Here is a 13,275-nt window from a genome sequence, read left to right on the forward strand (position 1 = left end):
AAGGGTTATAATGACCATGTAAAGATGCAAAGCCAGGGAAAGGGATGCCTCGGAGCCTCTGCAGTCACTGTGGTCAAAGGAAGCCCTCTTGCCCTTGAAATTCACTAATCCTAGTGTTGGCAGTGTCAGGACACTGAGACCAAGGCTATAGAGAAGAGTTCGGTCCAGGAAGTATGCCCTCAAGGACAGGGGCACAGGAAGCAGGGTGTAAAAGAAAGCCCTCCACTACTGCTACTCCTTCTATGTTTGCCTTGGAAATAAAGCACAGGGCCCCACTCTCCAGGGAGAGGTCAATCAGAGCCTTCCATCGCCATTTAATTCTCTTAATTTATTGCCAGTTAGCAGCATGAGCCTTTTAGCTCATTCCTGAGTAGTCAGTGCCATCCAGTGGAGCAAGCTCAGCATAACAGGATCTTCTTCACAAAACCTCTGCTTCCAGGGAGAAGATTCCCCCAGCTCTGACATTGATCTGTTTAAAGCGCTCTGCAAAGGAGCTCAATGATGTCACCACTGTCTTGCAGATGAGGACAACAAGGTACCAACAGGTGAAGTGACTTGCTCAAGGTCACTCAGAGGTCATTGATGGGGCTGGGACAGAGCCGGGGCTCCTAGGTCCCAGCTCAGTGTTCTAGTAGTACCCACAGTCTGACAGGCACTGGGCACAGCCCAGAGAGGTGCCAGTCTTGGGTGACCTTATGCCATTGAAAGGCAAGTGGAATAATGGAAATGTAAGGATGAATTTTCCCCAGGTGTCTCAGCAGTATTGCAGTAGCCTCTCTAGTCAGGAGCCTATTCTGCATAGTGAAAAAGACCCTCTGCCCTCAAGACCTCACACCTAATTAGACCGAGCAAGCGAAGAGTTGGGGGTTGCAGGGATGGGATCTGAGGCACAAAGGTGAAGTGATTTAGCCAAATCACACAGCAGGCAGGGTCAGAGCTTGGACTAGAACACAAGTCTCCCCTTTGCAGTTCCTTGTGGATCTACTTGCCCTAATCCCCACTGTATCTGACAGGATGGAAGAGGGAAGCCCAGACATTATCAGATAAGCACAGAACAGCTTCATCTCTGATATGGTTCCCAGCTCCCTCTTGTGCTCCTGTTCTTGCTTCATCCAGCAAAGCTACTGCTGCCTGTTATTGCTCCCTCCTTTTTTTTTTTCACCCAGCTGGAAGGCCCAGCATGAGTGCAGTGAATACTTTCTAGCTCAGCATTGAGGCTATGCTGCTTCAGGAGGCACAGTGTAATCTGAGGATATTGCAAATCTGCTTTAAAAAGCAATCCCACCATCCCAGGGGTTGTCTGACAAACACCCCACTGGTAGGATCCACTGTGGAGCTACTCTGTCTGGCCTGCTGGACTACTGGCAGACCATTGGAAGTTGCAGGGCTTGGCTTGCCACAATCCAGGGCCCTGGGACCTCAGTGGACATGGTGATCAATAGCAGAAAGGTCAATGAGAGGCCAACACACCCTCAGTTGCCCTCTGGCCACTTCACTACCACTGCCTCAGCCCTACCTCCCTGGCTGCTGGCCACCACCATGCACCTTGTATTGGAGCCAGAGCTAGAGCTGCTATGATGGCACAAGGCACCTGGTGGGCACTGGAGCAGTCTTCATGTGCCCCAGGTTAGAGCTGGAGCTGCTGCTACCACTTCCTCACACCTGCTGCAAGGAGCCCTGCAGTCTGGATTTGGCCTGGGCCCAAGGTGAGTTTGACACCCTGCACTAACTCATCTTGCATTGCAGGACCTTGTGGACAGGGAGAAGAACAGAGATCATGCTCACCTCACTGATCCCCTCCTCATTTCTGCTGCACAGTGCTGCTTGGCCACTGGCCTGGGCACTAGCTGCCTCAGTTCAGAGGCAAGGGTTATAGCACTGATCTCTGGCCTTAGCTGTGACTTTATGCAGTGCCTGCATCCGGACAGGGCCACATACTGGGCTGATCCTATGGGAGCTCATACGGCTGAGAACATATTTCCTCTGCTTCTTCTACTTTGGGGGGTGGAGATGAGGGGAATGGAAGGGTGAGACCTAATAAAGGATAGATACCACAGCTTTGCCAGGAGAGACAAAAGCTCGTGAGTGATCCCAATGACAAAACAAAGCAGATGGTGCTGAAATCTGCTTGAGAGGGGAGAAAGGAATAGCCCAAGGGCTCAGAGTATTACATGCCCTGAGAATCATGTTCACCTGACCTCCTGCTCCTGGTCCCAATCCAGCAGACTAGCCCTTCCCCTGTCTTTGCAGAGGGCTGTGAAAGGTGGCTCCAGGCCCTCATTCCTCCTCTCTTGCTCTTCCTGGGTACCTCCCTTGCTCAGGCTGGCAACCTGCTGCACCAGAGGCTGAAGTGGAAGGCAGGGTTGGAGGTTAAATAGAGGGCCACCACAAAAAAGAGGCTTGGAGATGCATCTAGTTTGCTTAGTGCTGTGGGAGCTCTGAAGAGGACAAAAGAGGGCCCTGAGGGAAGGTACTCAGAGCAAGGAAGGATGGGCAGGGAAAAGGATGTCAGCACCAGGGAAGCAGCCTGGAATAGGCAACCACCTGCACCTTATGTTATAGCCTGAACCTGGATTTATCTGGAGACAGAGCCATCTAGCAAGTAGATAACAGAAGTGCTCTTATAGTGAATACTCTGGGCTCAGTCTCAAGAACTCTGGATTCAGCTCCTGGATCTGCTATAGACTCCCTGTGTGACCTTGAAGAAATCATTCTGTCTGTCCCTGCATCAATTTCCAGCCTTCTGCTTGGTTGCTGTGTTGCCTTTCTTCCATCCCGTGTCTGTCTCCTCTATTTAAACAATAAGCTCTTTGAAGCAGGTTCTGTCTTTAACCTGGTGTTTATATAGCACTTAACACAACAGCTGTGATTTTGACTGGGGCTATCATAATAGCACTAGGATGAATGAAAAGGTAGGAGGGGAATAAATGTGGGATCAGCTGAGTGCTTTGGTGACTGATGTTATTTCCATAAGGAAGGATCATGCATTATTCCTATTGCCTGCAGTCTCATCACATTCCTTTGGAGCTCTCATGTGCAATAGGTTCAGGGCTGTATGTGACACAGAATAGGTAGCAAAGGATCACAAAGCCTCAAGTTAGAGTCCTACAGTAAAAGCTTCTAATAACCCCTGGGAAATGGTGTCCCACTGATTACACCCTGAGATTTACCACCTCTAAAGCCAGCACTCTTCTGCCTGCTGTTGCTCAGGTTATTCTCTGTGCAACTGTCTCCAGGCTGGTTAGTTAAGCTTGGAGGCAGGCTAGAACACTGCTTGCAGTGCTGATAGCCTTTTGCCTCTTGAGAATTTAAATAACCTCCCTTTCCCACAGCATGAGACCTCAGCATCTTGAATAAATGATGGCTCTGAGGTAGGGAAGGCTGGATGGGGCCTGAGGCACAGAGCGACTTAAGGTCCAGCTCCCCAAAGGTATTTGGGTCATTAACTTTGGGTTGCTCAAGGTCACACAGGAGGACTGCAGGGAATTGAACCCAAGTCTCCTCACAACTAGACTAATGGCCTACCCATTGCATCCTCTCCTCCCAGAAGCCCCCAGATAGTAGGAACACTGCAGGCACCTGGTGTTCTAATTTAACCATGCGCAATAAACTTGGATAATTAGCTGGTTGGCTGCTGGAATAATATACAATGCATAGCACAGACAAAATGTAACAGCACTCCTGTTAGCTAGTGAAGGGGGAGCTTAGTTCTTCATCCCATATGATGGTTCTGGAGAGCTGGAGGGGGGTCAACAGCTAAGAAAGAAAGGGGAGCTTGACAAGCTTTATCAAAATCTGTCTGATAATGTATGTTAATCATGGACTCTCATGTCAGGACTCTGTGGGAAGGAGGCATTGTATCTTACATCTAGGGTGGCCATCATGGAGGACAGTCCAGTTGTCCTCTGCCCTATATCGATACGAAACCAGACGCCTTTATGTCTTCTATTTTTCTCTTGGAGGGAAGCAAAAGGGGTCTTGAAGAGGAGAATGTGTGGATGGCCTGGACTCACTAGCCCCTGCTGAGGAAGGGGTTAAAGAGAGTGGCTGGGCTGTGTTGGCCCTGCCCTGTTTGTGCTTGCAGCCAATGCCAGGCCTGCAGGAGTGGTATAAAGGAGGGGCATCAGGCTTAGAAAAAGGACTCTCAGTTCTTGCTGTTGCCTAGCTTGGATGTTCTCTGAGACCCAAGCTATGCAGATTTCCCGGTTGGTGCAGGTGCCTGGGTAGATTGTCCCCTGGGTAAGATGGTAATCTGCCTGGTGCCCTGTTACAGTGGCAACCATCAGTCCTCCTGGATTGTGGTGTATGCCTGGGGGCCACCCAGACCTTCAGTGCATATGCATTTTCTCTTGAGGAGAAAAACAGAGGATGTAAAGGGGCCAGGTTTTGTATCGATAGAGGACAGAGTAGCAGAAAACTGGAATGTCCGCTATGATGGCCACCCTACTTGCATCAGTGCCTGATATGCACCTGGGCCTGTCTATGCAGATATGGGGGTATATGTAAGGCAATTGCCACAGGCCACCATTTGCTCTCTGAGCTGCTGAATGCCTCTGTCCAGCAGGGAGATCCCCACAGTCTTACATCTAGGGGCAGCACTTGATGATTTTGCCTCCCTTCTGTAAAAACATACCCATGCCCCTGTTGGTGGGGATAGAAGAAGGGTAATGGATAACATTCATTGTGGAGGAGGAAAGTTTTATTCCAAATTACTCTCCACGGTGCCTGGACTTTTCTCCCATAGGTGTTTGTATCTAGTATGATGGGTGAAGGAACAGCACAAGCCAAGGTAAGAAAGAGGCTTTAAGCCTAGGATGGCAGAAGGACTTCAGGTCTATGAGGCATGCAGCAGGAGAAACCTGTCTGTGCTAAGCCTCTGTATGCTGCCTTGGACTGAACATCCTGGGGAAGTGACTGCTTGCCTTCATGATGGTGCATGAGCAGCCAGCAGTGGCATTGGATGCCTCAGTTCAGAGACAAAACCCAATGGTGATCTCTAGCTTTAGCTGTGACCTTGTGGGGTGCCTTCATCCAGATGGGGCCATATCTTGGCTGCTTCTGTGGGAGCTCATCAGAATACAGCTGAGAACATACTTCCTCTGCCCCTACTACCTTGTAGGGGGAGGGTGTGGAAGGGTGAGACCTTACCTAGCAGAGAGGGGCAGCAACCTGCCCTGGCAGCACTGAAAAGAAGCAGGAAAAGGTGACCCCAAGTAGCTGTTGAGATCAGAGGGCAGTGGAAGCTGGTAGAACAGCAGCCTAAGGGAGCAGTTATGGGTTTTAGCTGGACAGTTCATGCAGCCAGGGTAGGTATGATCTCAGGAAGTGAGTGGGTCTCTCAGCCCTGGCAGAGCACAGCATGGAGGCAATGGCTGCCGAGTTCTTGTAGACTCCAGTCTTTGTTGGCAGCTGAACAGCCAGATGGCTCATGGCCTGGGGCAGAAAGCATAGTGCAGAGAAGGGCTGGATTTGGAGCATGGGAGCCAGTGTTGCTTTAAAGAGCACGGGGAAGTGGAATGATCTGAGCATCTCTGTAAATGCTGCGGTTACGTGCCTCAGGAGTGGGCTGCTATGAGGCAGGCAGTTAGGTAACTGCTGTTTTATTTGGTTTCTGGACCTGTAAAGAAGTGCACATGGCTGAGTTGTGATGGGCCTATAGAAGTGGTTCCCAACCTTTTTTTTTTTCTGCAACCCGCTGCTGGGAGTGGAGTGCAGCGGTGGTCCAGGGGCGGGGGAGCTCCTGGCATGTGGCATGGCTTGTCTTCTGTGTGGCACCACTGGCATTGCCCCCACAACCATCATTTGAGTCATGATCTGGGGTTGGGAACTGCTAGCCTTTAATATTTAAGTGCAGGGAAAGGATCGGCAGGGACCTAGAAGGCTGGGGGGGTTTTGTGTGTGTGGGTTTTTTTTAATACTCCTCAAAAACTCTAGGACATGCCCTGCTGCAAAGGAATTGTGTAGTACAGGGCCTAGCCTTCCAGTTCCATTCCAACTGTGGGATCTCCCCCATGAGGGGTAGAGTGCATAGAGAACCAGTGGATCTCAAGGCTGAAAGAGACCCTCACCCAGGACAGTGAAAACCATGCAATCCCATGATACCCTGAGCTAGTTAAACTCCCCCATTGCATTATAGCTACCTGTTAGCATTCATTATTGCACAGGATCCTCAGAATGTTAAATCCTGCCAGTGGGTGCCTACAGTTAAGCCAAGAAGAGTGCTTCTTCTGTTACTGGGCTAAGGTGCAGTCAGACTGTCAGGTTGGATTTGGTTCTCCCAGTTCAAGCCAAATTCGCAGTGATGTCATAGATCCTTCACAGTGGGAGAAGCTACTACAGCTTGAGAAAAAGCACAAAGAGAAAAGTCATTCCCTAACTTTTCGGAGGCATCTGAAGGCAAAAAGGCTGCCTTGGGCATTTACATTGCTTATGTTGTGGCTGTAGGCCATGGGAAGAGCACAGCATAAGGGAAAAATAAAGCAACACTATTAAGTCAAGCTGCTGATTTGTGGGTTATGAATGTAACCACATCACAGTAGTGGTTCCCCCACTGTGGTTCAGAGTTGTTCTCCTGGGATGAGTGTTTGTCTCCCAAATAAAAGCAAAGAAGTACTGATGGGGCTCTGATAAGGGATCAGGCAACAGACTTCACCCACATGCACTATTCAGTGAATTCCTCAGTCTTCAGAAGAAGCTGGTTATAAAATCAAGGTAACCTTCTAATGGTTACTGTTTGCGTTTCATATTCTGTTTAGCTCAGCAGGACCATCTGCCCTGGAGGATGCCCCACGCCCACTCAGTGTACAGCTGGTTTTGTAGAACAGTTGCTCTTGCACGGGCCCTAGAATTCTCCTAGAGCACTGACAGCTTCTGAAGGAAAATAATAGACTATGGCTACAAAGATCTCATTAGACAGGAGTGCTCAGAGTGCTGGAACATGCACTTTTATTGATGTTGCCAATGCCAAGGCAGTGCCTGAAGATGATGAAGAAACAAGCCAGAAAAATACAGAATGCATCCAACAAGGGAGCAAGCAAACACCTGGAATAGTTTAACTTGGCTGCTGTTATAAGTATCGAGGAAGAAATTGTAGGTCCTGCTTGAAGCTGAGGGTCAGAGATCAAATGACTGTCACTTCCCAGCACCTGTCCTTTGCTGTTGGTTGCAAGCTGCTCCTGAGATCTCACAGTTAAATTGTATCTATGGCATGGTCTGCAAAGGAGCGAAAAACCATGAGGGAGGAACTGTGGGAGTTAAGAATTTTCAAGACGTTTGGAGAAATGGAGTTAAGGGCAAACAGCAGAGGACAAAATGGAGTGGGGGGAAGTCACAGTCTCTTTAAGAATGGATGAGGCTTTGGATTTCCTTAGTACTGTGAGAGCTGTAGCCATGATAACTGAGCAGCAGGAAGCTCATCACCTGTAGAGGAGCCCAAGATGATGTTCATCATGTCCAAGGGGTTGTTTCATTTTCATTTTTCCCTTTTAAGTTATGTAATGCATCTGCACTGTTCCCATAACTTCCATGTTTAACACTACTAAACATGAAAAATGCATAATGTGGCCTACTGAGAAGACATTATCATTGCTTCGCCTTTGTTTAAGCACCACATGGAAGATGCTGTTCTTTTTCTGTTCCTTGAGAGGGGGGGTATTGTTTTGTTTTGTTGGGTTTTTTGCTCTACTTATTCTTAGACTTGTTCCTGTATTTTTCTGCCTTGGATTTTGTCCCCCTGCTCCCCCCCTTTGCTGAATGTTAACCCAACTATGTTCAGTGTGACCCTATAATACTAAATTAGGTAAGCAGAATAGGCATAAGGAATTTAGAAGTGGGCTGCATCTGGGCAAGCTGCTTGCACATGGCCTTGAAACCAACACCAGCTCCTAACACTTGGTTAGGAGCATCAGGGGAACATGGGCAATTGAAGTGACTGTGGCACCACAGGAGTTCAAGCTAATTAGACTCCCACCTGATGGATGTTGTGACAAAAGAGAACTCTGTTGATTCTGTTCCCTTGCTCTGGAAAGATTTAGCAACAATAAGTTAGAAGAAACTGCATGTGCTGCCCTCAGAAACCTTGTTGGGCTGGACTCTTGGGCTAAGACTCTACAGGCAAGGTTTCTTTGGAACTGGTTCTCAACCTGAGATTGCAACCCCATGTGCACTGTACTTATTTAATTCCTTAGCCCTTATCGCTGTGGTATGTAAGCACTTCACAATGATTAATAGATTTAATTCTTACCACCTGTGAGGTAGAGAAGCTGTTCCCCCTGTTTTACAGATGGGGAACTAAGACACGGATTATATGAAGTGACATGCAGTCACACATCAGGAACTGAACCCAAGTCTCAGGTACTAGTGAAGTGATTTTCAAACAGGAAGTCAGGAAAAGCAGTCAGAGGTGTCATGATGAACTTTGTCTTCTGTTGTAACCGAAAGCAAAGAGAATTTCAGTTGCCCTCTCCCCACAAAGCTAACTCTTCATAATCGAGCTGTCAGCCCCTAGAAACACACAAATAAATCACAGTCTTAAAACTGTCATTGATGCCTTTTCGTGCTTTTACAGAAAATGAGGGGGTCATAAAACTTTTAGTTCAAATAAGAAATTGTCAACTTGGAAAAAAATTGAGAAACACTATGCTAGACCATCCTTCTTATCATGAGATGCTGTCCTGCCAGATATGTGGGTAGCAAAGAAACCTATTCTGTTCGTGTTGTAAAAATCTTAACCTGTCTATATCTCAATAGTTTTATCTGGAAAATAGGCTCAATGATCATATTAATACTCATTCACATAGCACCTGAGGATAACTGGAGAGAGAAAACTATGAATACTTGAGTATTTAACTTATTTAGCCGAGTAGATCAGCATTCTTTACTTTGGCTGATTTTTGCTGGAGATGTTATGTTTGTTTAAGGCTTTCACAAATAAATTACTCCAGCCACAAGTATGGGAAGTAGCGCTGCCAGACTGGCAGGCACAGCATATATTGTAAACACAATGTAAAAAAGACACTTGATAGAGGACACAGTATGGGTTTGCAAAATGCTGACCGATGAAGAGAAAGTAAGGAGGGATTTATCATTCTCTCTCTCTCTCTTTCTCACATGCGCACGTATGCACCCTTCCCCCAAGAACTAGGGGTCACAAAATGAAAGTAGTAGGCAGTAAGGTTAAAGCAAACAAAAGTAAGTTCTTTGTCACACAATGTGTGATTAAAGTATGGAACTCATTGCCACAAGATGCTGCGGAAGCTGATAGTTTAACCAAATTCACAAAGGGATTGGACAAATTCTTGGAGGAGAGGTGCAGCAGTAGCTATTGGCCATGTGAGTTAGGGGTACACCCTCTGAATCAGAACTTCCTGGACTTTATAAATGCTGGAGGCTGCAAGTAGGAGAGGAACAGGGGATAAACTGAGGTCATACCCCGTACACTCTCCCTTTCAAGCATCCACTTTCTGCGATGGTGGGACACAGGATACTAGGCAAGATGGACCTATGATCTGACTCAATACAGGAGACCCTTGCCATTTGTGGGGGATATGTTCTTGAACATCTATGTTAATGAACACAGTACCCACGCGGCTGGTGGGGGGCATGGCTGCACTGATGGTGGCAGCAAGTGTGGAGCTCCCGAGGAGCTCCTTTAAGTGTATTTAAGATGCGGGTTCGGCATTCACGAATATTTGAACCCACAAATAGCAAGGGTTTCCTGTAAATGGTAGTTCTCATGTTCATTCGTTGGCAAATTCAACAGAAAATAACATTCCCACATGTAGTTGCAATACATTCACATCTCTCAGCATTGTTGCCTGAATGCTATCAAGAAAAAAATAAGCAGTCTTGGTAAACTCGGATGGAACAAATTAAGTGACCAGGTACTGTGTCGAATCTCTCAAGAGACCATAAACAATGGCACGTTGATGACCAGAACATTACAAAAAGCCAGGGTCCCTCTCATCCTTATCTATTTGTCTTTAAGCAGGGAATGTGGAGGAGAGAAAGGAGGATCTCAGGAAAGGCTGTTGGTCTGACCGAGGATACGAGAACAGCATGACAAAACAGCATAAAAAGAGTTACGGACTTGCATCAAGCAATGGGCTTCTGTGTCGGGGCAGTAGAACTCATTTTTTTTAGACTGGAGGCACCCCGTGGAAAATGCCAACTTGGTTTTCACTCAATTTTTTACTACAGTAAAGTAGAAGAGCAATCATGTTGCAAAAAACTGAGGGAGACTGCAACAGGCCCAAACATTTCTAACCCTCAGCATTCCTGTGGGAAACCTTTGGGTCAACCTGAGATGCCTAATGGTACCAGGGGTGCACGGCATCCTACAGCACCCCTGAAAGGATTTCTTGGCACCCCAAGGTGCTGCAGCAGCACCTACAGGACAATCACTGTTGGAGTCAGGCAGCGGCTGTGGGGCATCTGGGAAAGACGCTAGAGGTAAAGGAGGGCTGGCTGGTGCCTTTATTGTGCTAGGACAGTGAGATGGACTTTTCCACGCAACCCCATCGCCTGCTGGCACAGGTAATCCAGGCACCACCAGTCCAGAGGGCTGCAGGCAGGGGGAGGAGGGCCTGCGCCTAGGGGGAACTGAAAGCCCCCAGCGCAGCCTTGCCTGCAGCACCCCTGGGGTGCTTAGCTCACTCAGCCCATGGTGCATTGTGGGATGCTGGAGGAGCCACGAGGCATTGTGGGATGCCATCAGAGCTAAGCCATGCAGGGCACCACCCAGCGCCAGTGTTGCCAACTCTCATGATTGTTGGCGTTGTTCTTAAAGCCGACACTTTGGGAATTTGACAACCTTAGCTCCTTCTTTTACTTATATCTCTTTCTCAAGCTCAAAGGGAAGTAATCCCTACATGAATCAAAGGGGACAAGAGGGCACAAAGGTCCCCATGGCTCACCAAAAGCATCCGGGAACATCTCCGAACAAAAAAGGAGCCGTACACCCGTTGGAAGGGAGGGGCCATCACAAGAGAGGGCTATACCTCAGTAGCTCAGGAATGTAGGGGGGGCGGTCAGGAAGGCCAAGACGGAAATGGAGCTGGTACTAGCAACCCAGATGAAGGACAACAAGTTCATCACGGGGGCACAGAAGGGAATTGGTGAGGTTTTATTCACCAAGGCGCCCCCAGGGGTTACAAGAAATAATGGCCACAAGCTAGCAGAGAGCAGATTTAGACTAGGCATTAGGAAGAACTTCTTCACAGTTAGAGTGGCCAAGGTCTGGAACGGGCTCCCAAGGGAGGTGGTGCTCTCCCCTACCCTGGGGGTCTTCAAGAGGAGGTTGGATATGCATCTAGCTGGGATCATCTAGACCCAGCACTCTTTCCTGCCTATGTAGGGGGTCGGACTCGATGATCTATTGAGGTCCCTTCTGACCCTAACATCTATGAATCTATGAAAGTCCTTTTTCAAATACATAGGGGGGCAAAAGAAGGTGCCAAGCAATGTGGGGCCTCTGCAGGACACGCTAGGAAATCTGGTCATCTCACCTGACGGTAAAGCTGACATATTCAACAATCTCTTTGCCTCTGTATTTCTGAGAAGGGACCCAGATATCTCCCCCACTGGCCCCCCCCAAGGGCCCTGTGGGTGGCACACCTAGGCCTAGGGTTAATGAGGACCTTGTCAGGGAACTTCTGGAGGGACTAGATGTATTTAAATCTGCAGGTCCTGATGATCTCCACCCCAGAGTGCTGAAGGAACTAGTAGGGGTCATTGCGGGACCTCTGGCACAGCTCTACGAGTACTCATGGCGCTCGGGCGATGTGCCAGAGGACTGGAAAAGGGCCAATGTGGTACCCATCTTCAAAAAAGGGAGGAAGGAGGACCCAGGAAACTATAGGCCCATGAGTCTTACCTCGGTCCTGGGGAAGCTTTTCAAATGAATTATCCTGGCACATGTCCAAGAAGGGCCAGCAGGGGAAGTTATACTCAGGGGCAACCAGCATGGGTTCATTAGGGGCAGGTCTTGTCAAACCAACCTGGTGGCCTTCTATGACCAGGTCACCAAGTCCTTGGATGCAGGTGTCACAGTGGATATAGTCTTTCTGGACTTCAGGAAGGCCTTCAACACAGTCTCTCACCCCATTCTCAGTGAGAAACTAGGAGACAGTGGTGTTGATGCCTACATGGTCAGATGGGTCATTAACTGGCTGGAGGGCTGCACCCAGAGAGTGGTGGTGGACGGGTCTTATTCGACCTGGAGGGATGTGGGCAGTGGGGTTCCCCAGGGCTTGGTCCTCGGGCCCGCACTATTCAACATCTTCATCAGTGACTTGGGCGAGGGGGTAGAAAGCACCCTGTTCAAGTTTGCAGATGACACTAACATGTGGGGTGAAGTGGGTACGCTAGTAGGAAGGAACAGGCTGCAAGCAGATCTAGACAGGTTCCAGGGGTGGGCTGTTGAGAACAGGATGGGGTTCAACTCTGACAAGTGCAGGGTAATACACCTGGGGAGGAAGAACCAGTGGCACACCTAGAGGCTGGGGAACTCCCTTCTTGCCAGTGTTGAGACAGAGAAGGATCTTGGAGTCATCATTGATGCCACAATGAACGTGGGGGGACGCAGTCAGGAAGGCCAACCATACCTTGTTGTGCATCCACAGATGCATCTCAAGCAGGGCCAAGGAGGTGATCCTCCCTCTCTATGCGACACTGGTCAGGCCGCAGTTGGAGTACTGCATCCAGTTCTGGGCGCCGCACTTCAGGAGGGATGTGGACAACATGTAGAGGGTCCAGAGGAGGGCCACCCGCGTGACCAGGGGGCAGCAGGACAGGCCCTACGAGGAGAGGCTACGGGACCTGAACCTGTTCAGCCTCCACAAGAGAAGGCTGAGGGGGGATCTAGCAGCAGTCTACAAACTAGTCGAGGGGGACCAGCAGGCATTGGGGGAGTCCTTGTTCCCCCCAGCACTCCTGGGAGTTGCAAGAAACAACCGACACAAGCTAGGGGAGGGTAGTTTCAGGCTAGACATTAGAAGGCGTTATTTCACTGTCAGGGCAGCTAGGACCTGGAACCAACTTCCAAGAGAAGTGGTGCTGGCTCCTACCCTGGGGGTCTTTAAGAGGAGGCTGGATGAACATCTGGCTGGGGTCGTTTGACCCCAGTGCTCTTCCCTGCCATGTCAGGGGGTCGGACTAGATGATCTCTTCAGGTCCCTTCTGACTCTACCTATGAAACTATATCAATTTTATCATTCTCATTCATACATATATATAAATATAATATATATTATTATATATCATATTTTAGCGCTATAT

This window comes from Alligator mississippiensis, chromosome 4 (assembly GCF_030867095.1).
Source record: "Alligator mississippiensis isolate rAllMis1 chromosome 4, rAllMis1, whole genome shotgun sequence".
In the NCBI taxonomy this organism is placed as follows: Eukaryota; Metazoa; Chordata; order Crocodylia; family Alligatoridae; genus Alligator; species Alligator mississippiensis.